The sequence below is a fragment of the Protomyctophum parallelum genome (genome assembly GCF_964188405.1).
Source record: "Protomyctophum parallelum genome assembly, chromosome: 10".
Taxonomy (NCBI): domain Eukaryota; kingdom Metazoa; phylum Chordata; class Actinopteri; order Myctophiformes; family Myctophidae; genus Protomyctophum; species Protomyctophum parallelum.
In genome coordinates this window covers 26,921,860-26,947,263 of record NC_139704.1, presented here as the reverse complement: position 1 = coordinate 26,947,263, position 25,404 = coordinate 26,921,860, and the positions used below count along the sequence as shown (strand labels likewise).

The following is a 25,404-nucleotide window of genomic DNA, read 5'->3' as shown; positions in this document are numbered from 1 at the left end:
CACAACAGCAGCAGCTCCATCCACATGCACTGGAGGTGAGTGAAGTCGCATGAAAGGAATACCAAGACAACAACAGTAGCCTAATCATACAGATGGACGGACATGCCCACGTGAACTTTATCACTTGAATTGAAACATTAAGAGACTATTTAATCTACTTAACCGAATCCCGAAGCAAGTCAGATAGTCGGCCAGTTTACTGATATGTGGCTTATTTCTACCCTATAATGTTTTCAGATACATATTATTTTAGCGTGATGATTAAAGGACCACTTCACCACTTTTCAACCTATCCTGTAGTTCTCCAGTGAAGAGAACTACATGACGCGTTACAACACCATGTATTATTCTTATTCTTCACTTTTCAACCTACCTAAGCTATGATGACTAAAACTAAGACTTAAATATTGATATATTTAACATTAAAACATTATTTAACAAATAAAAACTACACTAAAATGTTAGGAAAGGATTCGGACTAGTGGACAAGCGATCCAGTATAAGTCATTTTACACTAGGTTCCATGCTGAAAATCAGCCATTACGACGGCATCAAGGCCCGTCAAAATTATTTTTAGTCGACTAAATCAACTGTAGATTCAGTCCACTAAAACCTTATGAGATTGATTCGACGAAACACTAAAACATTCCAGGGTGACAAAAATGTGACTAAAACGAAATGAAAACTATACAAGACTATGTATGACTAAAACTAAAAATCTAAATTTTTCTAAAAATAAAGTGTCAGGAGTGACTGAGGAAGACGCAGAGAACATGAAGCAGATGGAAACAGTCTCGGTGACCCGCTGCGACGATCCCTGACAGGAATTAGCCGAAAGAAGGAGCAGGCGTTTTTGTTCACTATAGGCTGCTAAGAATAGTGACAGGCCCAGTGCACTGACTGCTGATGCTCAATAGTGCTGCACGATTCATCGAAAAAAAAAGATGGCCAATTAGATTCTGACACCTTACCAATGCGATCTCATTTCTATACAATTGAGCAAGGATGGTGCAGCACTAGTAGGCTGTCCAATTCATTTGAGTTACTCTTATGTTTTTGCTACAAGACGAGACAAGACGAGAGGTTTAAGTCAAGCACTTTGATGTTGTCAAAGTGCTTGACTTATGATGACGTCCGTTTGAAGCCACAGGAGTCAGGAAGCTCCAGGTGCCACATTTTGAATATTTTCATGGACAAAATGAGAATCGTGTGAGAATAAATAAAGTATGATAAAAAAAAGATAACCTGGACTGTGATGCACGGTGCAGCATCAGGAGGTAGATTGCGTCCACACTGGAGGAGCATAATAATCCTAACTGTCTCAGACTGAGGAATGATTTCTCCCTCAGACACTGCTTCTATGTGTGTGTGTGTGTGTGTGTGTGTGTGTGTGTGTGTGTGTGAGAATTCAATCAATTCTCAAAAAAAGTCGAGATTCGCATTTGAGCAAAAATGGTGCAGCACTAGTAGAATGCTGATCACTTCTTTACGCCATGTGGACACATTAACTCACTCAGGGGTGGGCAACTTTGACGATGGCGAGGGCCAATATATTTCCACTCTCACTCCAGAGGAGCCACATTGCATACACGTATTACTGTTGTAGCAAAAAATAGCCGATCTGCAAGCTCAAAACGTGTCGTGCTGCGACGCGTTTTGAGCTTGTAGATCAGCAATTTTTTGCTATATTTGAATTGAAAACCTGAATAATTTTTTGCTATTTTTGAATTGGAATCCTGAAAAGTAACCTTTTTATTGAATTTCAAATGCATTTAGTTATAGTTATACCGGTAGTTAACTGGTATGAATTGTTAAGATACCGGTAACTACATTGGACACAAAAAGAAAATAACATTTAATACTAGTCATGAAGTAATTAAAGCGCATTTGGAATTGTAACAGCTCAAATCAATACTAGTATATATCAGTAATCTGATATTAACATGCAGGCCGCATTACGTGAAGGTGGGGGCCGCATGTGGCCCCCGGGCCGCCAGTTGCCCACCCCTGAACTAACTGATGAACATGTCATGATGACATTAGTGTGTTACTGATTGCCTAAATACTGTACATGCAGCACATGTATGACGCATGTGGATTTGATCATGTGTCAACCAACGACTGACTGAGCATGCTGTGTACACAGCATGTGCTCATTCATTATGCAACCCATTTCACCAGCAGAGGATCAGTCACATCACAGAACAACGAGTGAATCACTTTACCCAGTGAAGAGAACTACATGACGCGTTACAACACTCCATGTATTATTCTTATTCTTCACTGGAAATGATTTGCTAAAACGGTTTGAGAGGGCGTGGCGTGTGCAAAGGCTCCACTTATGTAACTTAGAAAGCATTTTATGTAGACTTAGATAGCATTTTATGTAGATATAGCACTATATAGTATATATGCATACAGGCAATGTAGTTTCATTATATAGATATTCCACTGTTACGTGCTTAGCTTTACGTATGATTCATGATAACTATTTTTCTATGTATATGATGTATTGTCCTGCTATTTGTTCTTGCTTAATGTAAATCGCTCTGGATTAAGAGCTGGAACCCACCCACAGGACCCCTGGGGGTCCCCGGACCCCATCCACAGGACCGGACCCCTGGGGGTCCCCGGACCCCATCCACAGGACCGGATCCCTGGGGGTCCCCGGACCCCATCCACAGGACCCCTGGGGGTCCCCGGACCCCATCCACAGGACCCCTGGGGGTCCCCGGACCCCATCCACAGGACCCCTGGGGGTCCCCGGACCCCACTCTGAGGAGCACCACCAGTCTAGATTATAGAAGACATGATCAAACATGCAGCGCAGACGTATCCACCGTCTTAACGAACCGAACAGTCCACCTGGCCGCACTGCAGCCTGGCAGGAAGTGACATCATCAGTGAGCGCCTGCTGGCCGAGCAGATGGTGCCCCGCTGCTGACTCCCGACAGACGGGGAGAGAGAGAGAGAGAGAGAGAGGGGTGTGTTGGGCGAGTTACAGCTCGTCACACACGCACACACGGACACACACACACCCGCTTTAGTAATCTTCCAGCCCAGTCGGCCGTCTCTTTCATCCTCAGTAGAGTAGGCCAGGCGTGGCTCGCTGCCTGCCTGCGGGGACCATGACTTCCCATGTGGCTTCAGTCTGTGACTCACTCATTTACCTGTCAAACGACCACATAGATTGAGAACCGCCAACAGGCACAACACCAGACCAGAGGGAGCTCCACTGATCTCGTCCAAATTCTACTGTTCTGCCACCTGAATTCGGAACACGCTACCACCGCTCATCAAACTATCCTCTTTCAGAACCACTCTAAAAGAACACATTTCCACAAATTAGACCTAGATGGATCTTCTAGCTTGCCACCAGAGAATAGAATGCCATCAGCACATTGAGGCCTTGAGGGTATCCCAGTTGACGCCTCCGTGTGGAGTGGAGCCTCGGGGCTGGAATAGGTCAGATATATAGGGTGGCATAGAAGGAAGTATGAAGTCAGTCCGTTGCTCTCCCCAGGTTGGCAGAGGGAGTGTTGAGCCCAGGGGGGATGCACACGCAGAGTAGATTTGCACCCTTTTTCATGATTTTTCAAAAATAGCAGAGTGCCGCGCTACAAGCTTGTAGATCTGCTATTTTTCAATAGCTAAAGTATAACATAATGCTTAAAACACCAAAAGGGGTTCCCGCCCAAAATGGGCTAAACTAAAGCCTGTACCCGGCCAGGATTGTCCCGAATATAAGACTACCCCCATTTTGGCCTGGGCCATGGCTCAGTGGTCCAGGCACCTTGGCTGGTAATCCAGTCTGGCAGTGTGCCGCGTGTTCGACTCCCGATCCCGACGGCCTTTACTGCATGTCTCCCCCCCCCCATCTCTCTCTCCCCATTTCCTGTCAGCCTACTGTCTGTCCCTCCATAAAATATATAAAATAAAGCCAGTCATTTGTGGAAAAAGAACATTGAATGTCAAATAGTCTAGTCCCTGATTATAATACGACCCAATTTTTTTTAAATATTTCCATTGGAAAAAACTGTTATATTCAGGCCGATAATTGACACTGGGTGAAAAAAATGTGTTACAAAATCGTGGGATAAAAATGGTTAAAAAAAACCCCATCAGATATAGGGGTGGTGCCAGACCGTGTAGTAGGAGGGCTTCAAAAAACAAACAATATAAATTTGACTATAGCAGCCAATGAGGGGAGTTGTACGGGGTGATGTGATCCCACTTTCAGGTGGTCAGGCCACCTGACTAACTGTAAAGTGATAAGCTATAGCAACAGAGACACAAAAGAGAGAGACACACACACACACACACACACACACACACACACACACACACACACACACACACACACACACACACACACACACACACACACACACACACACACACACACACACACACACACACACACACACACACACACACACACACACACACACACACACACACACAGGCTGCTATAAATCGCACGCCCACGTTTCCTTGACTTTGCTCAGATCAAAGGAAATGCTCCGTTTTAATTAGGACTGCATGATAACAATGTATTGTTCCAGCGTCGGCATGGCAACGCAGAACACGATGTGCAACAGATGACACACGAGGGGGAAAGCATGAAGACAAAGTGGGAGCAGGCAGTCAGTCACATAGGACTGAAGAGACAGGACCAGGCAGTCAGTCACATTGGACTGAAGAGACAGGACCAGGCAGTCAGTCACATTGGACTGAAGAGACAGGACCAGGCAGTCAGTCACATAGGACTGAAGAGACAGCTTACACCTCCTTGAAAGAAATGAAGAAGGCTGAGGAAGAGAACGTCCGTTACAGTTCATATTAGGGTTATCCGGATCACGGGATCACGTGATCACAGGAGAAAAATAACGTGATCGGGACATCCCTAGTATCAATATTATATCCATATCATGACATTAGACTGGATATTGTCTGTGATTTGGGATATTGTAGGCTACTATTGTGTTATGGCGTAAATTTAAGACCTGGAAAAAGACTCAAAATCGAATCGCGAGCAAAGCAAAAAATTTAATGGGACCTCCCTAGTTCATATGATAAATAATAATGATTTAATCCATTAAGACCTGAAGCCAATTCTACAAATACTTTCTAAATCAGCTAGTTTTTCCGCCTGGGGGTCCCTCACCTGGAGAACCACTGGCCTAGATCTATAGGCCGCCGAGGATGTTCACTTTTCCACCGACAATTCTAAAAGCAGAAATACAAAAAGAAAATCTTCCTGAATACCACACACAGACAGCCTCTCCTTCTCCCCACCTCCCACCTGCGCGCGCACACACATGCACAGGCGTGCACGGCTGCACGCACACACACACAGGGTGGGTGATAGATGGAGGGTAAAGCCATGATAAATCATGTGTGTCTGCCTCCGCAGTCAGCCAGCCTGCCACGCCCACCCACACGCACGCACGCACGCCCCTGCTGAGATAGAAGCAGTGTCTGAGGGAGAAATCATTCCTCAGTCTGAGACAGTTAGTATTATTATGCTCCTCCAGTGTGGACGCAATCTACCTCCTGATGCTGCACCGTGCATCACGGTCCAGGGTATATATATCTTTTAACATACTTTATTTATTTTTCTCAAATACAAGACACAACACAACAGTATACAAGACATCAAATGACCGAAAAGTAAGCTTAACACTACATACTGTACAAGGGACACACACACAAGCAGTCGCACACACACACAAAAAACTAAACAAAAACAGGGGACGTATGGGTGGGGTCGATGACCATCAGAGAGCAGGGATAGTTATCAGTCCAATAGTGAAAGATGCACGGTTGCACCATAGCAGCCAGATATACTGCACATATACTCAACTATTGTCAAGTACTACATCCACAGTTATTGGAACTTAGCTTGTGTATTCTGTCTGCCATGACAAATTTATTCTAGCTTAACATTGGAGAGCACATCTTGGCTGGCTGGGGATGTACTTGTTCACTCCCACCGGGGCGGCAGTGGCTCAGGGGTAGTAGTGTGGCCGGTAGACTCCAGATTCAGTGTCAAAGTGTCCTTATTGAGCAAGAAACTCTAATCGCTCCCTTTGTGCAGGTTGGTGCCTTGCATTGGTTTCCGCCGCCATCGGTGTATGAATGTCACTGTGTGTGTGTGTGTGTGTGTGTGTGAATGGATGAATGTAATGCACAATCTGTGTAAAGCGCTTTGGATTTCTTTTTAAAGCGCTATATGAATGCACCATTTACTACATCAAGCCGGCTCTCACTCGCTACAGAAACAGGAGCTAGGCTCCTCTGCCAGCTAGCTATTCATTCCATAGTTCCTATAATGTGTCCATATGGGATTTCATTATGGACAGGCCATAATGAAATCCACAAAGATAGGAGGGGGGTCTCCAAGCTGTTCCCACCACTCTAGATCAGTGGTTTTCAACCAGTGGTCCGGGGACCACCAGTGGTCCTTGAGTGGTGTTCCAGGTGGTCCTTAGCTACAAGATGGAGAGTTGGTAACCAAATGGACCCTTATAGATCTGTAACTCTTGAGAGTGTAAAATGAAACCAAATGGACCTGTTCAGTTTTACGCTTTCAAGAGTTAAATTATTGTTAAACATCTGCATTACTTAGTCTCTAAAGTCTACACAATGTAGAATAATTGTTATTCATAAATGCCTGTTATCTCTCCTAATGGTACCTCAATACAACCTGGAATAAATAATAATTTGGTCTGAGAGGTTAAATGTCATCAAATGATGGTCCCGTGGCTCAAATGCAGAATAAATAATGGGCCTTGAAGTGAAAAGGGTTGAAAACCACTGTTGTATGTCCAGTGTTCACATGCTGATTAAGCCACAGTACAGATAGACACACAAAGACACATGAGATCATCTCAATGGCCCCTTATTCCCTCCTCGTCTTCTGGGAGGGCTAATTACACACTATTAAGGCAATGATATCGTTGTGTTAAAAAAAACAAAAAACCCTACACCTACAGTATTGTTGTCTGCTGAACCATGATGGGGCCTCAGGTCTTTCTAGGAGACAAGTCTACTGCTATTATCATCAGCCCTAAATGGACCTCTCAATCACACCAATCATCCACTTCACCTCGGGAGAGAGAGAGAGGGGGGAGAGAGAGAGACAGAGAGAGGGGGAGAGGGAGAGAGAGAGAAAGAGAGAGAGAGAGAGAGAGAGAGAGAGAGAGAGAGAGAGAGAGAGAGAGAGAGAGAGAGACAGAGAGAGGGGGAGAGGGAGAGAGAGAGAAAGAGAGAGAGAGAGAGAGAGAGAGAGAGAGGGAGAGGGAGAGGGAGAGAGAGAGACAGAGAGAGGGGGAGAGGGAGAGAGAGAGAAAGAGAGAGAGAGAGAGAGAGAGAGAGAGAGAGAGGGAGAGGGAGAGGGAGAGAGAGAGACAGAGAGAGAGACAGAGGGAGAGAGAGAGACAGAGAGAGAGAGAGAGGGAGAGGGAGGGAGATAGTATAAAGCTATCCTCTTCTATATGAAAATGCACAATCTTTTCATAAGTTTCACAAGCTGTAGTATTACTCGAAGTGTTAACGTAACACAGCTCTGTTTACACCTATATTTTATTCCTACATCTATTCAACATTTATTTGTACATGCATTGCTTTGATTGTTTTGTTCCACTTTTGCTTTGGCAATGTAAGCGTATGTTTTCTCATGCCAATAACGCTGCTTTGAATTGAATTGAAAATTGAGAGAGAGAGAGAGAGAGAGAGAGAGAGGGGGGGGGGAGATGTGGAGAGGAGAAATGTGTAACATTATCATACGGTTAATACAGTAGTGGTTGTACGTATTTGGTCTCCGTGACCCAGAAATATGTACTTCCTCTCCACCCTGGGGGTCGAGAGCAGACGAGACGAGAGCACAAACTATTTGAGATTTTACCTACTTTTTAAAAAGGGGCAGTAGTGGCGAGTGTCTTTGAGGAAGACACTGAACCCCTGTATTTATTATTTTGCATATTAATGTTCTACTTTATGTACAAGACAAAATCGTCCAAAAGAGCCAATCTACACGCCCGCATGTTGTGAGCTTGTATAGATCTGCTATGTCAGCTGCTTTGGAGGCATGGTGAAAGAGAAGGCAGTTTGTGGATTATATAAATATTGAACCAGTGCAAAGAACAAACAAGAGCTTGTAGTGACTATAAAATAAAACGTATTTGGATCCACTAGTAGAGGAGCATAAAGGGAGAGATAAGGGTGATTCCGCGCTAATTCGTCTAAAAGCGCCAAATGTTGCACAGATATAGCCCAGGGCATGCTGTAATGATTTAGCTAGGGGCGCCCGAGCCGGCGACCTTTGGGGTTGCCACATACGGCAACATTTTCTAAATGTCATTATGCTTTAAGGAGCATGTGGTGACATGTCAAACTAGGGGGTTTTCATCATTCTGAATCCATTCCAAGCATTAGTTTAGCACGAAAAACACTCCTTGGGCTAAACTTGGCCATAACCATGTGCCCAGATGTGCCAAAATGTGATGCCCCCATCACAATTGTGATGACGGCCAGAGATGGGCAGTATTTCAAATACATTTCTTTGAAATACATATTTTCTGTATTTTAAAATACAGAAAATGCAGATTTTCTGTATTTGAAAATACAGAAAATGCGTATTTTCTGTATTTGAAAATACATTTACAATGTGTTATAAATACAAAAGTATTTCAAATTGTATGTATTTCAAATACTTCCCATCTCTGATGACGGCTATGGACGTTTTTAGCCGGATAGACAGCACTATTGCAGAACCAACGGAGCCAACGCTTGACTTCTGTGTGGGGGGTGGGGGGGAAAGGAAAGGTACTATGTTTACCCAGGGTAACTGGACTAAGCTCAAGAACTTGTTTACAGCCAGGCCCTGCATGCTCATAGAACATTTCATGGTAGAGGTTCAATGCCTTGTCCAAGGGCACTTCAGCGGTGGTAATTTTAACGTGCCGGTCCGGGGATACGAACTAGCGACCTTCCGATATCAAGACCGCTCCGCAAACCGTTCGGGGAGGCAGGGGGGTGGGAGCTCTCAGTTCTAGCAAGTAAAACCTAGAGCTGTTTGCTGTGCCTGGGCTCTTTGATAAGGGAGAGAGGATTATGCATGTATGCTCCGCTGACAACCTTGAATAACAAAATGCTTCAGGACTTTACTTTCTGTCTGCTAGGTGGAAGGTATACTAGACTGTCTGCTAGGTGGAAGGTACGAGGCTGTCTGCTAGGTGGAAGGTATATGAGACTGTCTCCTAGGTGGAAGGTATACTAGACTGTCTCCTAGGTGGAAGGTATATGAGACTGTCTCCTAGGTGGAAGGTATATGAGACTGTCTCCTAGGTGGAAGGTACGAGGCTGTCTCCTATAGGTGGAAGGTACGAGAGCATTTCTCATGCACCCCCCTGTGGCTGTGTTCTTGATGTTCTTATTGGTTATCTGTCGTACTGAAATAAATGTATGAAGTGTGTGTGTGTGTGTGTGTGTGTGTGTGTGTGTGTGTGTGTGTGCGCGCGCACACACACTCACTTATCTCGACAGCCGTCGGACCGATCGACGTCAAAGTCGGCTTGCGGTTTTGACCGAGGACTCGAGGCTGGTCTGATGTTGGCGTGCTGTGAATCAATCTGTGTCGTTATACATGCAGAATGTTCCCGTTTCACAAGCAGGTTTCAATTGTATTAAAGATTTTTGAAAACAGCAGTTCCACAGGCTCATAAGGCGTCGCAGTTGTGAGCTTGTAGATCGGCTATTCTTTAAATAGCCAAAGTTTAAATTGGGCCATTTTGTAATAATAATCCAAATCTACCAAGCATCTAGTGTCATTTTAGATTTTAGCGCTGGCTATAAATGCAGGAGATGTCGTGAGACCACCACTGGTGGTCCCCGGACCACTGGTTGAAAACCACTGATCTAGAGCGGTGGGAACAGCTCCTATCTTTGTGGATTCCATTATGGAAGCCTGTCCCATATGGACACATTATAGGAACTATGGAATGAATAGCTAGCTGGCAGAGGAGCCCAGCTCCTGTTTCTGTAGAGAGTGAGAGCCGGCTTGATGTAGTAAATGGTGCATTCATATAGCGCTTAAAAAAAATACAGTCGCTGAAAATATTGGGTGGGTCAGTTTTGGGTAGAAAACATTTGGTTGGGTTGGGGTAGAATTTGAGAACTCTAATGTTGTTCATTTTCAAAAAACACATTATTTAATTTTTATTGTTATCAGTCATCGTTTCTTTTGGTATTTTTAGGCTTTTTTTTGCATATCTGCAATGTACAGTATTTGTTTACAAAGCCTAGAAGCTACAATTATTTGTATGAAAATTAAAGCTGACAGCCACATGCTGCTGGTTATAAAAGGCATGCCATCCATCCACTCCCCCATCCTTCTGCTCAGCATCATGGCATCCTGTCTTTCCTCTCTGCCTCCTGCAGCCAAGGCCCCATGCAGTGAGGCTCTCCAACGTTGAAGCACTCGGCCCTAGCGGTAAGAGGAGGGACTGCAGGCGGACCCGTGGAGGTATGACGAGGAAACCCTGTGCAGCTGGGCTTTAACGATGAGCGCTCGTTTGCACTTCCGCATCGCTCCGGTTCAGTCTCTATCCTTAACTTGTTTACTGCCATCTAGTGTTCAAAAGGTTTGACCGCTTCAATGCCGCTCAATTGTTGTCATTCCGGGTTAAACAGGAAGGTATGAGGGGCCTTCCGGAAGCGGAACGACACAACACAACACAGCCTTTAGCTAGCAGAACAACCAGCTACATTTTCGATGCGATGCGACACAAAATCACAAATGTTTTACAATCGTCGGGTGCGTGCCAGCGCACCATGGACAGCTCTCGAACCTTTGGAGATACGGTGCTTTGAAAATCGGGTGGTACGTTTATAAACGTAGATGGCAATAAAATAATGAATACTCTATGCCTGCAGCTCAGACTCCATCCCATCATCCTCTCATCCTCCTCTCCCATCTGGGGCAACAGACAGGCCCTGGAATGCACTCCCCAAACATAATCAGAGAGTTCGTTTCCTTCAAAACCGCCCTGAAAACCCACGTGTTCAGAATCACTTCACTTTGATCTCGACTCCCATTTTCTCACAGCGTGTTACTCCGTGTAGGTGTTGCCAGCTTACAAGTACAGCTATGATTTTTAATATATTTTAGAAAAATCTTGAAAGAATGGCATGAATTAATGGCAAATCTTCTCTCCTCTGCGTCATCAGTGCCCATACCCGAGGCAGGGTTGATGAAAGGGCCTTTCTGTGTTGAGTTTGCATCTTCTCCCCGTGTCCCCTATAGGGTAGGTACCCTCACAAAAAACATGCAGTTATCCTGGTCTCTAAACTGGCTCCCCCTGGCCAGCCGGGGCGCCTGATGGAGGGGAAAGGAACTGGTGTTCTTTCCACGCGTCCAACCAGGGGAACCTCTCCCCTGTCAGGTGAAAAGAAGCGGCTTGGACTGCAGTGAAGGAAGCATGAGGTCAGTCCGTTGCTCTCTCCAGGTTGACAGAGGGAAGTGTAGTGCCCAGGATTACATTGGATAATTGACACTGGGGTTACAAAATCGTGGGATATAAAAGAACAAAAGGAGGCATTTAATTGTAGAATCTGCCTCAGGCCTTATTTAATGGGTCAAACGAGGAGGTACAGCACATACCAAAACACGTACATTCAGGTGCAGGCAGGCAGTCTGTCCTCGCACACAGTTCTCCGCTGCTCCTCTCTCTCTCTCTCTGGTCTGTGCCACGCGTTCGTTCGTCTGAGGCTCTGCGCTCCCAAATACAACCCAGCTCTGAATTGAGAAGTGTTGAACACCTGCATGCTGACACGTCTTTCAGAGCACAGTGTCTACTGTAGTCTGTACTGTATGTTGGAGCCAAACCTACAACAACCTAATTACAAAACCTACTCTACTCCAATCTGTTTTAAACATAAAACATCAATTTTCTCTTGTTGAGGATTGTTCTCACAATGTCTATTCCTCAAACCGTACAGGGACATTTGTCCATCACAATTACAGTAGCGCGCGCACACACACACACACACACACACACACACACACACACACACACACACACACACACACACACACACACACACACACACACACACACACACACACACACACACACACACACACACACACACACACACACACACACACACACACACACACACACACACACACACCCCTGTGTACAGACAGCTTGAACGAATATCATGGCATTCCCGTCAGATGTTGGGTTGAAATCAAAGCTTCAGAGAAGGGGAACAGATGGTGATTATGTTTTCGATGACATAGTTCTGGCTGCTCTTCTCTCTCTCTGCAGTGTCCTCATGTCTCTCGTCCCGTGTTCCTCTCTCTCTCTGCAGTATCCTCATGTCTCTCGTCCCGTGGCACTACCCACGGCCCTGTGCGCACCATACTACTGAACAGTGGAGGAGTATTGAGGGGCTTTGAGGTGTTGAGGGTGATATGGTGGATCAAGGGGTGGAATAGGGGAGCTTTCAGGTAGGAACTAGGAAGGCGACGGGAAAATGGAGGTGGTGCTGGCAGTATATGGGGGCGGGGGGGTTATGGGGTGGGTATGGTGCTTGGCTTCAACTCAACTGGTCTGTTTGGGTTGGATTGTAAAATGTCAGGCCATGTTGAAAACTCTAAAGCAGTGGTTCTCAAACATTTTCATGTGAAGGACCCCCATAATTGACATACATTCTGCAGACCCCCATCTGAAAATATTTTCTGCTAGCGAAATGTTTTGAAGATGTATCCAAAATAATGTTTCGAAAATAGCCAGTCTGTCTGTGTCTGTGCCCCATGCGCACCGTACTCTGAGCATATAGCCAGGATGAGTCGAGTTGGTGGGAGAAGTAAGTCTGTAGGGATGCACCGAAAGGGAAATTCTTGACCGAAACCGAATACCGAATATAGGGAACAGTTGGCCGAAAACCGAATGCCGAATATCCGAATATGATTAATATTATAGATCTTTTTTACGGCCATGACATTGCTGTCATGGCCGTACCTTAAAGATACCTGATTTATGGCAAAATAAATCGTTATGGCAAAACTTAACTTAAATAATAATCGCTATCATTGGTCCATAAAACATATTTTCTGCCTATTCGGCCGAAACGGAATAGGTGACACTAGGTGATTTGCCATTTTCTGCCGAATATTTTCCCTGTGTATTTTTGGTTTCTTCCTGAAAGCTGAAAGCTTCGAGTCAAAAGACCCAATCAAAAATACATATTTGGGTGAAAACCAAACCAAACTTAATGAACTGGTGGGTGTGGCCACATAAAAAAAACATAATTTTAACACTTTCTGTACACTTTTTTGAAAAAACAAAACAATTTTGGCACTCCGCACAACACTTCTGATGCCCAGGACGTCCTAGCAAGGACGTTGGGGCATGTCATCTGTAGAAATGATAGTTCAATCTGTCACTGCAGTGTGACACATTGTAGCCAAGGACTGATGGGGATCCCCAGGGGGTCCCTGAACCACTGCATGCACAGACCTCTCTCTCTCTCTCTGTGTATGTGATAACATGATCAGATGTGGTAGACACGGAAATGTTACAGTGGGTCAGTCAGAGAGCTCTCATCACCATGGAAACCAAGCATCTCCCAAGGATGTTGTCTGGCAGCTCAATTATACCCCATTTAACTGTCTGTCTGTCTGTCTGTCTGTCTGTCTGTCTGCGTGCCTGCCTGCCTGCGTCTTCACTCTCATTTCTTGGATGCCAAAAACATTCCCACATATATACGGTACACTGACAGGCACACTCATTGCTTGTTATCAGTAAATACATCACCAGCCTGAGGGGTGTGTGTGTGTGTGTGAGAGAGAGAGAGAGAGAGAGAGAGAGAGAGAGAGAGAGTATGTGTGTGTGTGTGTGTGTGTGTGTGTGTGTGTGTGTGTGTGTGTGTGTGTGTGTGTGTGTGTGTGTGTGTGTGTGTGTGTGTGTGTGTGTGTGTGTGTGTGTGTGTGTGAGAGAGAGCGGTAGGTTCATTGCAGTACATTAACATTAATGCCATGCATGGGAACGGAAGATCTTCAAAGGACTCTTACACTCAACCATGACGACGAATAAAATGGGGGCAAACTACTGCCCTGTGAGATCGTGTGTGTGTGTGGTGTGTGTGTGTGTGTGTGTGTGTGTGTGTGTGTGTGTGTGTGTGTGTGTGTGTGTGTGTGTGTGTGTGTGTGTGTGTGTGTGCACGCACATGTGCACTTGTTTCACTACACTTGTGAGGTCCAAATATCCTCATAACGCATCGCGGCACGGCACGTTGTGAACTTGTAGATCTGCAATTACGGTATGTGGTTATGTTCAGCTACAGTTGTACATGTATGTTCAGCTACAGTTGTACATGTTCAATGCCGTCATAAAATGTTGACGTCCTCCAAAGCATAGTAAATACAAATGTGTGTGACAGTGTGTGTGTGTGTGTGTGTGTGTGTGTGTGTGTGTGTGTGTTCATTCAGCCACAGTCTGTGGTTTACAAAACAAGAGCTTGTTCAGTCGTGTTGTGAACACACCAGCATCTGCATACTGTACACAAACTCACTCAATTATGACCTGTCTGGGGAAATGTTCAGACCACAAGATCACCTGCCAAAGAGACGCCGACGTTCTCCCACTCTAGCACCTACAGTACGCTCACCCGGATGTGCACGCACACGCACACACACAATTACAATTTAGGAGACGCTGTTATCCAGAGTGACACACAGATAATCACAACATGTCACTGCACTGAGAGACATACAGCTGCTGTATACTCCCACAGCTGCTCTGTACTGTGCATCTCTACTATGCATCTCCTTACAAACAGTGTTTTACCAGATGCTGCCGTTTGTGTTAAATGACGCCGTGACATGGAAAGGGTAATAGTGGTGGTTTCATTATCCTTTTCATGTCACGCACGCCCCAGAGGGTGTTCGTGCACCACAAGGGGTCAACTACTGTATAGGTCAAGTCTCATCACAGTCTCACAGGCGTAAAGCAGTGGGTGAACATTTTTTTTTACATTTCCGTGCGCGTTCCATCATTTTCCACGAGAGAAGAACAGAGGGTATATAAAGTGAGAGCTGGACAGAAAGCAGCCATCTGCTTCACATGACTGTAAGTGGATAGCCTCCTGGGTCCATGTCACTCCGCACAATGAGCCTGCTGACAGGGACGTGATGGGAACAATGGTGTGACGATGACAGAGGATCTCGCCAGGGCACCTGAACCTCTTCAACGCATTCAAACCAGGAAAGTATCTGTCATTTTAGATGTAACCACTCTAACTGCTATTTCATACTGTCGACTAAAACTATGACGAATTTTTTTCGCAGACTACCTTTTTTCACTGACAAAAACTAAATGGAAACTAAATGAACTAAGCTACTGTATGATGACTAAAACTAAGACTAAATATATTGACAATTTCGTCAACAAATAAAAACTTTTGTGTAAAATCAGCCATTACGACGGCATCAAGTCCCGCCAATATACATTTTAGTCGACTAAATCAACTGTAGATTTTCTCAATTTTTTATTCTGAGGGTCCCTGGAACTGATTTTCAGATGGGGGGGGATTCTGTGGCCAAATTCATTTTCAATTTGTAAAGGTTTAGAAAAGGTTTGAGCACCACAGATTTTTTTCCGGAAACTGTTAAGATTTGGAAGACATAGAATTGTAGAGTTTGTGTTGTGTATGCTATAGCTGTCGCTGCAGTAGTTTGTGTTGTGTATGCTAGCTGTTGCTGCAGTAGTTTGTGTTGTGTATGCTAGCTGTCGCGGCAGTAGTTTGTGTTGTGTATTCTAGCTGTCGCGGCAGTAGTTTGTGTTGTGTACGCTAGCTGTCGCGGCAGTAGTTTGTGTTGTGTATGCTAGCTGTCGCGGCAGTAGTTTGTGTTGTGTATGCTAGCTGTCGCTGCAGTAGTTTGTGTTGTGTATGCGAGCTGTCGCTGCAGTAGTTTGTGTTGTGTATGCGAGCTGTCGCTGCAGTAGTTTGTGTTGTGTATGCTAGCTGTCGCTGCAGTAGTTTGTGTTGTGTATGCGAGCTGTCGCTGCAGTAGTTTGTGTTGTGTATGCTAGCTGTCCCTGCAGTAGTTTGTGTTGTGTATGCGAGCTGTCGCTGCAGTAGTTTGTGTTGTGTATGCGAGCTGTCGCTGCAGTAGTTTGTGTTGTGTATGCTAGCTGTCGCAGCAGGTAAGGTGATCCGGATTAATGGTCGACGGCTCTTCCATCAGCCTGTTAGAGCTGCAGTGTAGAAGGTGTGTGAGTTCAAATAAACACGTCAATCATTCCGCTGAGTGGGAAGACTGACAGCCGCCGTGCTCACCTCAGCAGCCGCGGTGTTAACGTTGAGACGCTTCCCAGCCTGGAGAATAGATTTTCACCAACACAAAACAGGCTTTGTTTCGGTGCCTAGCGGAGTAGTTATTTTAGGTAAAGTTGGCACAGCATTGGATTTTTTTTACCAGTGTGCGCAGAGGCATTCCCGTCAGAGCGTTAGTGAGAGACTCGCTATAAGCACATGGACCAAAACTACCCTAAATCATGCACATGCAGATAAAACTATTGTCTACTCTAACTAACAGGAAGGGAAGCTGTATAAGATCAGATTTAGGAAGAACGAATGAGCACGTCAGTAAAATGGGAAGTGCTGTCGCCTCACAGCTACCAGGTCCTGGGTTCGATTCCCGCTGGGGACGCTGTGGGTGCTCGGGGCATGTTCCTTCCTCCGCGTCATCAGTGCCCATACCCGAGACGGGGTTGGTGAAAGGACCTTTCTGTGTGGAGTTTGCATGTTCTCCCCGTGTCCCCTAGGGTAGGTACTCTCACAAAAACATGCAGTAATCCTGGTCTCTAAACTACCTCCCCCTGGCCAGCCGGGGCACCTGATGGAGGGGAAAGAAACTGGCCGGAATAACATGTTCCTTCCACACGCCATGTCAGGCCAGGGAAACTCCCCCCCCTTTCAGGCGAAAAGAAGCAGCTTGGACTCCTCATGCATAGAATGAAGCATGAGGTCAGTCCGCTGCCCCCCCCCCCCCCCCAGGTTGGTAGGGGAAGTGTAGCGCCCAGGATTACATTAGATAATCGACACTGGGTGAAAGAAATGGGTTGCAAAATCGTGGGATAACATTTATAAAATTATATATTTAGCCTTAGCGTGGGAAAACATAGAGTGCAGGTCAGGACTCCAATTTCAAGTGCACCACACAGAGGTCTGTCATTTTCAGAACGAAATAGGGGGTGGCAAAAACCTTATTACTATTTCAGCTATTTGGGGTGAGAACAAAGTTTGAAAAAAAGTTTGAACATATGACATGCCCAAAAGAGGGGTGCCATATTTAAAGTGGTTAATAAATGTGTGGTTGCAGACAAGACAACAATGCATACACTATACCTATAATAGCATGTTACATGCATGACTGGCAAGGATTGAGATGCATTTAGTGTTCATCAGAAATCGGCAAAAAATAAGTTGGGTGGAAATAATTGTCCATTAAAGCAGTGGTCCCCACATGATTTAAGAACGACATCTTCTTGCGCACCATCTTTCACACAATGCACAAGCTCTTCATTATGCGTATCCCGCCCACACACGTGCATGCGAGTGTATGTGCGCGCACATGCGCGCACACACACACACACACACACACACACACACACACACACACACACACACACACACACACACACAAAGGAGCTGGAATCATATATAATCTCATAGGGGCTGCATTGAACGCAGCTTGCATGTAGGACAACTATGAATAGCCATTATGTGTCATAATATTCCATACAGGCCCTGCCATACTGTAGCACACAGCCACGTACACATTATTCCATACGGGCCCTGCCTAGGTATGGGGCAATAAGAAATATCATCTTTTATCGTGAAGATAAGCGTTCACAATAATCCTATTACTTTGAATTCATCGTGAAATTGTCCTCCGTCATAGACTAGGATGAATGAGCTTTTGTCGGGTGGAAAATGCAGTAACACTAAATGTATTCTCTAAGAGGGGGGGGGGGGGGGTTAATAGCAATAGCATAGTTTCTGTGTGGTTAAGGCTAGGTTTAGGCATAGTTTCTGTGTGGTTAAGGCTAGGTTTAGGCATAGTTTCTGTGTGGTTAAGGCTAGGTTTAGGCATAGTTTCTGTGTGGTTAAGGCTAGGTTTAGGCATAGTTTCTGTGTGGTTGAGGCTAGGTTTAGGCATAGTTTCTGTGTGGTTAAGGCTAGGTTTAGGCATAGTTTCTGTGTGGTTATAAGGCTAGGTTTAGGCATAGTTTCTGTGTGGTTAAGGCTAGGTTTAGGCATAGTTTCTGTGTGGTTATAAGGCTAGGTTTAGGCATAGTTTCTGTGTGGTTAAGGCTAGGTTTAGACATAGTTTCTGTGTGGTTAAGTTTTGCGTACGCGTTTCGTCCTGGTTGACCTTCCTCAGCGTTGTGACCACTTGACAACACTGAGGAAGGCCAACCAGGCCTAAAACGAGTACGTTGTTCACTCTCGTCAGAGGTAATAAATCATGCAAAAAAGGACAATTCATTTCAACTTGTATCTGCGAGCCTGCGGTTTGTCTGCTTCGGCAGTAGGCTACTTTTTTCCCCTCTGTGTGGTTAAGGCATATTAGGGTGGCGATCCCTGCATGGGCTACACCTCTACACCTCCACACCTCAACAGCAGCTCGTGCGGCGATGGTGGACAGCTCAGACAGCTCGCTCATCGATTAGACGCTGCCGGCTGAATCTTCAGCTCAGTCAATGATTGGCCGGCGTCTGTGGCCGCTGGAGTGCAAACAGAGTCACAAGCAATTAAACGGAATCCTCAGATGACCCAGACAGACGGACGGACGGACGGACGTACAGCAGCGTTGTTGGTATAAGGTACGACTTGAGCACAGGAGCAGCGGGGCGCGAGAAAATATGACAAATCAAAAAGGTTTGGACAGAGAACAGAGCAGAGCTGCATAAAGGCTCCCAGGGTGGAGTGAGAACTGGTTTGGTGAGCCCAGACTAAGACAACCTTCCTGGAACTGACTGGCTCCGTGTCTGTGTCCCCATGTCTCTGGCGGAGTTTGTCTTGTTTGTTCTTCTGGTGTAAAGCATTTGTACGCCGTGGGGTCAAAGAAGCGCATTGCTTGACCCCACTTGGTGGCCATATTGCTTGTGGTTTAAAAAATAATCTCCCAGTTGTATTTTCTCCAGTTAGCCAGCCGGCACTCCCAACTCCAAGTCAAACAAATTACACATCAGAAAAGCAGCACTCGTGACAGCACTGCCCACATCTGTCTGAAGTCTCCGCATGTGACCGTGTCCTAAACGTGTGTGTGTGTGTGTGTGTGTGTGTGTGTGTGTGTGTGTGTGTGTGTGTGTGTGTGTGTGCACGTGTGTGAGACAGAGAGAGAGAGAGAGAGTGTGTGTGTGTGTGTGTGTGTGTGTGTGTGTGTGTGTGAGAGAGAAAGACTGCGGAGGCGTTGGAAAGTGAAAGAACTGGAGTTAATTAGGCTCAATAATTTTCGTTTCCCTGCTAACAGCACAGTTAATAGCAGCTTTGATGCACACCCACGGCCAGTAAATACATGCAGGATATATCCCCCACTCCCACACACCATATCCCACACCAGTGGAATATTCAACCAATTAATTAAAAGTATATGAGTGTGTGACTAAAACGTTGTCACAAACTATTGTTCATACTTTTCATAAATTAATAAATAACTGCTTTGGATCCATTGGAACACAGGTTCTATTTTTTTGTTTTGCCATTTCCCGAAAGGTAAGATAAGGGTTGTTTTCCAATCACTGAGTGGAATGTGGAGACGTGTCTCTTCTCACCGCCTGCTTTCCCTTAATGCAGTGGTTCTCAACCCAGTGGGGGTTTCAGGTGGTCCCCAGCTACTGTAAATGATAGTAGATGGTAACCAAATGGACCCTTATAGATCTTTAACTCTTGAGACTCTCGAGACTTAAATTATTGTTAAAACATCCTGCATTACTTAGTTAATTTACAAGAAGTCTACACAATTAGAGAATGAATTGTTATTTTGATCAACGTTTGCCTGTTATCTCTCCTCGTGATACCAACATCAATACAGCATGGAATTGTGGATATATTTTGTAGTTTTGGTGGTCGGAGGCTCAAGTGCAGAATAAATAATAGGCCTTTGATGTGAAAAGGGTTGAAAACCACTGTGCATCCTTCCTCCACCTGCAGCAGCTGTTTGATGTGAAACTATAAGCATGGAAAGAGGAAGATGACACCGGCTTCAGATTCCTCATCATCATCATCATCATCACAGAGCTTATGGTTGTAATGAAAGGCTTGAAATGGTGCTTCAAGTCTTTTCCCCTGCAGCAGTGCTTCTCAATCCTCTCTTCTTGTCGAGGCCAAATTGACGTCAAGGGAATATTAATGTGCTGTCGTCTGCGTGCAAAGGTTTTTGTGCCAGGGACGACTGCAGGACACTATCCATCCACCTACCCATGCACCCACTTAACTACCTACCAACCCAACCACCTACCTATACCTACCTACCTACCTACCTACCTACCTACCTATACCTACCTACCTATACCTACCTACCTACCTACCTATACCTACCTACCTGTATACCTACCTATACCATTTGAAATTGTGGGAGGCAACAGTCTGGCCACACGAGACTAGTGTTAAATACATCTCAGTGGAAATCTATTATTGTGAAGTGAAAGTTAGTATCAAGTTAAACACAGCTTAGTGTCATGGTGACAGTGCCACAATTAGCATGGCCCAAAAGCACGCACACGCATGCATTGCACGCATGCACGCAGTGTCTTCTTAGGACATTTAGATCAAAATACACCATTACCACCAAATATCTCATCATCCACCACCATTAATAATAAATCAATCGTGAATGTCAAACACCTCCCTCCTCCTGAGGCATGGATTAAGCTGCAGGATGAGACACATGCGGTGCAGACTGCTGGGTTGCATTGAGAGAAGCCTGCCGGTACTCTCAACCATATGTGGAGCAGACCAGTGTTGATTTTGACAGCACATTTTGATTTTAGTTTTAGTCATATAGTCTCTTGAGTAGTTTTCATTTAGTTTTAGTCACATTTTAGTCACCTGGAATGAGCGTTAGGGCCGATTCATACTCCTATTTTACCGCTGTTTCGGCGCTGTAGTGCCGAAATGATTTCGGCTCGTCAGAAAATTTCAGTAGCATCGAAGAGCCGACTTTAGGACGGTACCCCCCCCCCCCGAACCTCAAATGACGTCACATTGTAGGCTCTACAGAGGCGAACCGACTTTTATTCGGCTCGAAAATAGGAGTATGAATCGGCCCTTAGTCTAGTGTTACATTTCAGAGCCTCCTGGGGGATTCCGAGACGTTCCAAGGCCAGTGAGTCGATGAGTTTCCTCCAACTGTGCCTTGGTCTGCCCCGGGGTCTCCTCCCAGTGGGATGTGCGTTGAGGATCTCCCTAGGGAGACGCCCGAGAGGCATCCTAACCAGATGCCCAAACCACCTCAGCTGGCTCCTTTCCTGGCGAAGGAGCAGCGGTTCTACTCCGAGTCAATTTAATTGATGACCCATTTCTAAAATATTAGCGCGACATTCGTTCAACTTTGACCCTTCCATCACACGGAACTAGTTTTTCGGCGTAGTGATATGGACACAAGAAATGTGATAGAGGGGTCAAAAATGAACGAAAGTTGCACTATATGCATAATGACGCTATAGTTTTGTGAATAAATGTACCTTTAATGCGTGGCCCCCTGTGCCCCCCCCACAAAACGACCGGAACTACTCAATATTTCAGCAGAACCAGAGCAGAACTCCCACCACGGGACTCTGAACTCAACAGTGAGATTAAAGTGAATTGCGAGCGCTTGCTTTTTTCTACGTTATATGTCTTTTGGCTCAGCGCCAGGAATGGAGGACGTGCGTTACATATCTCATTCTGACAGCTATGGCAGCTGCCATACCTTAATTGACTCCAGGGAAAAACCGCAAAAGTTCTGGCGTTTGTGTGTGTGCGGCACGACGCATGCACATACAGTACACCGACTGTGCGGCGTAAACTTGCCATATACATATACCTGAAATGACTACATGTACACTGGAAAAAGTTCTCACATTTGTCACATTCACTGCCATTGATGTAGACCTAAGTCAAAGTCTCATCCAGCGGTTAAGAGCCGATGACATCGTAGATCTACGTCAAAGTGGTCTTTATGGTGACCTTTATATAGTGCCTTCGAGACCTTATTAGTGTCAACGCCTGATATAGACTCTTCTCCCTTCTCTACAATACACTGTACGGTGCTCCACACATAATAGACTCTTCTCCCTTCTCTACAATACACTGGACCAAAAATCATACATAATAGACTGTCCTCCCTTCTCTAATACAGGGGTTCTCAACGTTTTTGGCTGGGGACCCCCGGAAATGCAACGCGCCCGGTGGAGCCCCGTCGTAATACACTGTCTGACAAGTGGACAGCAATTCACAAGTCATTATCTGCACTCTACATATTTACCTCGTTGTTGATTAACTGGAGTTTTGTTTACTCTGCTCGCTCCCATCTCACACACGTATAAGTCCCTCTGGGTAACACGGTCTGTCTACAAGGCTAAGTTGTGAACAGCACCAATCATCTTTGCAAAACATGACGCTATTAGGTGATATAATTCTCACCGACGCACAAAACAGCAGTTGAATAGAGGAAGGGAGCGCTGCCGTGCAGGTCCTTTGTTTGTTGAACTGAATACAGGTGCTCGTTGGCGAGGTTAAATCATAAAGAAGAGGATTCAGAGGATTCACTCTGTTCCAGTGAGGAACAGAGTGCAAAAAGGTCCTTTGCCATGCCTTAACTCTTAAATAAAAAGGCTTTTTTTCACCTCACTGGAACAGAGTGCCTTGGATCCTCTTCTTTAATGGCACAAAAGAGCAGTGTTGCAACTGGCGGCCCTTTTAAACGAACACAGTGCTGTGAAGTATAACATAGTACATGATTATAAGCTCACCCGCTTGTAGATCAGCCATTTTTTCTACCTTTGCGTGACAGTGTCACACAACGTATAAAGCAGGGCTTAAGTGGTTAAAGGATGAACATTAGCAATAATTTAGGAAAAAGTAAAACATAAAAAGATACCAAAATATGGAGCTGTGTGACAACATACTACAGTAGGTGTTCCCGGATAGAAGCTGCCAGGTGATATATACCAGTGGTTCCCAAAGTGGGGTCCGGGGACCCCCAGTAAATTGAGAAATACAAACAGAGTATTTGGAACCAAATGTTGTACCAAAAAATGATGTAAAAAAATCTTCTCTTATGGGGGTCCCTGGCATAGCTCTTCAAATGATCAAAAGACCAAAGATCGTCGCTAGTGTACGGAGGGAAAATACTCATTGACGTCACAACACGGAAGCAAAGCGTTGCCAGGCGACGAAGAACTGGTAAAAAAATACTAGCGATGCTGGATGCATTATAAACTAATAACTCGTCCAAGGTCGTCCTCAGCAGAAAATGAGGACACGCGCCTCCGTTCAACCTCGTCCACAGTCAGTCAGGCAAACGCAGCAGCCAATCGGCCTCGTCGGAGAAGCCTGCATGTCGAGTGGCAACGACGTCTGTCGTTCTCACAATGCGTGATGATTTTGACGAGCCTGGCATTTGATTATTATTATCTTCTAATGTGTGTGTGCGTGTGCGTGTGCGTGTGCGTGTGTGTGCTGTGATGAGTGTCTTTGTGGCAGCTCACCGTGCCCCATATTTTTGAATCTCTACTCCCTCGCATCGTGACAGCCGGGACACCTCCTATTCCTCCTACGCCGTGGCAGAACGCTTATTAATTGTGTCGGGCGGTGAATCACCGTACATCAAACAACGGCATATTACAAATGCAAAATAACATTAGACAGACATCTCTTTGACTCTCGTTGAGTTGAAACGCAGACCCACATACGAGGCACTGATTGGATTCTAGATCATAAAGGATTATTGATACGGATCAGTAGTGACTTATCCGCATCAAAGGCAAGACATTCGGGAACAGTTTAACTTTCCACCTGGCTACCGTCAGACTGTTGAACAAGGCCTGAAGAAACCGATAAGGATGCGCGTGCGCACGCACGCACGTGTGTGTGTTTGGGGATGTAGGGCTGACAAATGCTGACAAAAGTGTGGTCTCTAGAAACGGCACATAAAGGTTAAACAAAACACTGCAAACGTCCACCAGAAAGCAAACTCCAATTCCCCCTAATATGTTTTTCTTACTTGCCCCGAGTGCAAGCGGGACAACCACTCGATCATTGACCCGTGTGTGACCCATTGACCCCTCCTGACCTGGCTGTGACCCACATTGACCGCCACTGTGAAATCTTGGCTGGGGTACTGCCAGGGGACACCCTAGCCCACTTTCCTCTTCGTCATAGTCCTGGACTATACGCGTTAAGGAAGGCCATCAATGGACGAGAGCATATCTTTACTCTAACACCAAAGAGGTCAAGACGACACCCCACAGTATAGTCCTGACAGACGTGTACTACGCAGATGACATCAGCCTGCTCTCCGACCACGTGGAACAAGCTCAGGAGCTCCTGACCAGAGTGGAGGCAGAGTGTGCCAAGGTTGGCCTCCGGCTGAACGCCAAGAAAACTGAAGTTATCACCTATACAGGGGTTCCCAAACTGTGGTGCGTGCACCCCTTGTGGTGCGCGGGCGTCTTCTACGTGGTGAGTGACATGAAAAGGCTAATGGTGGTGCTATGGTTATTAACATATTATGCCAATATACACAAATATATTTGGAATATAGCCTATATGCTGCATATATTGTGCCATATTCAGGTTCATATATGTGGATATAAAGGAAATATATGTATATCTCTATATAGCTTATGCAATTTATATTTCCATGTGGGGGGGTGCGTCAGCTATAAGGTTTGGGAACCGCTGACATCCCATCGGAGCATCCACTGCCATCCAGCGCTGACAACAACAGGTGGCACTGCTCTGAAGGAAGTCAAGGACTTCAAGTACCGTATTGTCCGAAAAATAAGACGACTCTGATTATAAGACGACCCCCATTTTCAATTCTCATTTGTGGAAAAATTATTGAATGTCAAAATCAATCAAATCAGTCTAGTCCCCGATTATAAGACAACCATGTCTTATATTCAGGCCAATAGGGTACATGGCTCATGGGTCAACTCAACAGCATATGGAACCTCTCCCGTCAAACCTAAATTCAGCTTCTTCTATGCAACGGTATAGTCTGTTCTCCTAATACGGCAGTGAATGCTGGACCCTGAAGCCATCCCTTCAGAAGTCTCTAGACGGTGTTGCACCAGAATGCTGCACGCAGCACTTTAACATCAGAAAGAACACACA

General features: G+C 45.4%; 1 protein-coding gene across 1 annotated transcript in view; it reads right to left on the bottom strand.

The window, feature by feature from the left end:
* The window catches only part of marchf8 (membrane-associated ring finger (C3HC4) 8), a 115,596-nt gene that overhangs the window by 64,014 nt on the left and 26,178 nt on the right, over positions 1–25,404 (bottom strand). The window lies entirely within an intron of this gene.